This window comes from Diachasma alloeum, unplaced genomic scaffold (assembly GCF_001412515.2).
Source record: "Diachasma alloeum isolate Michigan unplaced genomic scaffold, Dall2.0 Dall_scaffold_00425, whole genome shotgun sequence".
Taxonomy (NCBI): domain Eukaryota; kingdom Metazoa; phylum Arthropoda; class Insecta; order Hymenoptera; family Braconidae; genus Diachasma; species Diachasma alloeum.
The window spans coordinates 5,624-7,986 of record NW_021680564.1 but is presented as its reverse complement, the minus strand read 5'-3'; positions in this window follow the sequence as shown (position 1 = coordinate 7,986).

Here is a 2,363-nt window from a genome sequence, read left to right as displayed (position 1 = left end):
GGAGAATTAAATTCCCCATCCTTCAACCCTCGTTTCATTCCTAAATGAAATTTCGATTGTACTTTAAAAAATTATCTCACTCATTTCCAAAAAATTGTAAACGCATTTTGAAAAATTTTGAAAGTCAAATCCTTTTGAAAAAGATCAGGAAAAATATTTTAAAATGTCTTCAAATGCTCTGCAAAATGAAAATTACTTGATATTTTACATGTATGAAAAAAAGCAATAAAGGAAAAAAAAATTTTTTTGGCATCAAGTTAATTAAAAATTATGCATTGTAATTGTTCAAATTTAAATTTGGATTTTTCGTGGTATATCAACCCATTATGATCCAAAAACTCTGAAAATGTAATTTTTTGACCTTGTCCGTACGTATACAGGGTGTCCCGCAACCGCTCCTTTTCCTGAAAGGGTATTGAAGAGGGAGCTTTTTGAAGTGGAAAGTTCCTCTTCCGTTTTTGGATCTGAGCTTATTTTTTTTGGTCTGACCTTTTTGTATTTCGGGGTTTTTCTACTGATTTCAGGGGCGAAGTTTTTTTTTTAAATTGACAAAAAATTTTTTTTTCTTTCTTGGGGGGACGGGGTGAGGAACAAGGCTGAGCCCAAATCCTGTCTCCAAGATGGGAATGGGATTTTCTTTCTCCATTTTGTGCTCTCAATTCGCATGGATTTGGGAAAATTGGGCACTTCGAAGGGGTAAAAGCCACCCCCGTTTGAAACGGGGATTCGAAATCTTCACTAAATGAGGGGAGGGGGTAGAGGACCAAGCCTGAGCCCAAATCCCGTCTCCAAAAGGGGAATGGGATTTTCTTTTTCCATTTTTTGCTTTGAGTTCGCATGGATTTGGGGAAATTAGGCACTTCTAGGGGGTAAAAGCCAACCCCGTTCGAATCGGGGAGTTGACATTTTCACTAAATGAGGGGAGGGGGCTTTTACTCCCTAGAAGTGCCTAATTTCCCCAAAACCATGCGAACTAAAAGNTATTTTAAAATGTCTTCAAATGCTCTGCAAAATGAAAATTACTTGATATTTTACATGTATGAAAAAAAGCAATAAAGGAAAAAAAAAATTTTTTGGCATCAAGTTAATTAAAAATTATGCATTGTAATTGTTCAAATTTAAATTTGGATTTTTCGTGGTATATCAACCCATTATGATCCAAAAACTCTGAAAATGTAATTTTTTGACCTTGTCCGTACGTATACAGGGTGTCCCGCAACCGCTCCTTTTCCTGAAAGGGTATTGAAGAGGGAGCTTTTTGAAGTGNTAGAAGTGCCTAATTTCCCCAAATCCATGCGAACTCAAAGCAAAAAATGGAAAAAGAAAATCCCATTCCCCTTTTGGAGACGGGATTTGGGCTCAGGCTTATTCCTCAGCCCCCTCCCCTTATTTAGTGAAAATATCAACTTCCCCGATTCGAAAAACGGTGGCTTTTACANTATATCAACCCATTATGATCCAAAAACTCTGAAAATGTAATTTTTTGACCTTGTCCGTACGTATATAGGGTGTCCCGCAACCGCTCCTTTTCCTGAAAGGGTATTGAAGAGGGAGCTTTTTGAAGTGGAAAGTTCCTCTTCCGTTTTTGGATCTGAGCTTATTTTTTTTGGTCTGACCTTTTTGTATTTCGGGGTTTTTCTACTGATTTCAGGGGCGAAGTTTTTTTTTTAAATTGACAAAAAATTTTTTTTTCTTTCTTGGGGGGACNGAAAAGAAACTCTCAACTTTGTTTTGGAGACGGGATTTGGGTTCAGACTTATTCCTCAACCCCCTCCCCTCATTCAGTGAAAATATCGACTTCCCCGATTCGAACCAGGGTGGCTTTTAACCCCTCAAAGTACCGAATTTGCCCAAATCCATGCAAACCGAGAGCCAAAAATGGGAAAAGAAACTCTTAATCCCTCNTTGGAAAAACAAAATCTCATTTCCCTTTTGGAGACGAGATTTGGGCTCAGGCTTGTTCCTCAACCCCCTCTCCTCATTTAGTGAAAATTTCAACTCTCCGATTCGAACGGGGTTGGCTTTTACACCCTCAAAATGCCTAATTTTCCCAAATCCATTCGAATTGAGAGCAAAAAATTGAAAAAGAAAATCTCGTTTCCCTTTTGGAGACAGGAATTGAGCTCAGGCTTGTTTCTCAACCCCCTCCCCTCATTTAGTGAAGATTTCGAATCCCCGTTTCAAACGGGGGTGGCTTTTACCCCCTCGAAGTGCCTAATTTTCCCAAATCCTTGCGAATTGAGAGCACAAAATGGAGAAAGAAAATCCCATTCCCATTTTGGAGACAGGAGTTGGGCTCAGCCTTGTTCCTCACCCCCTCTCCTCAAGAAAGAAAAAAAAAATTTTGTCAATTAAAAAAAAAA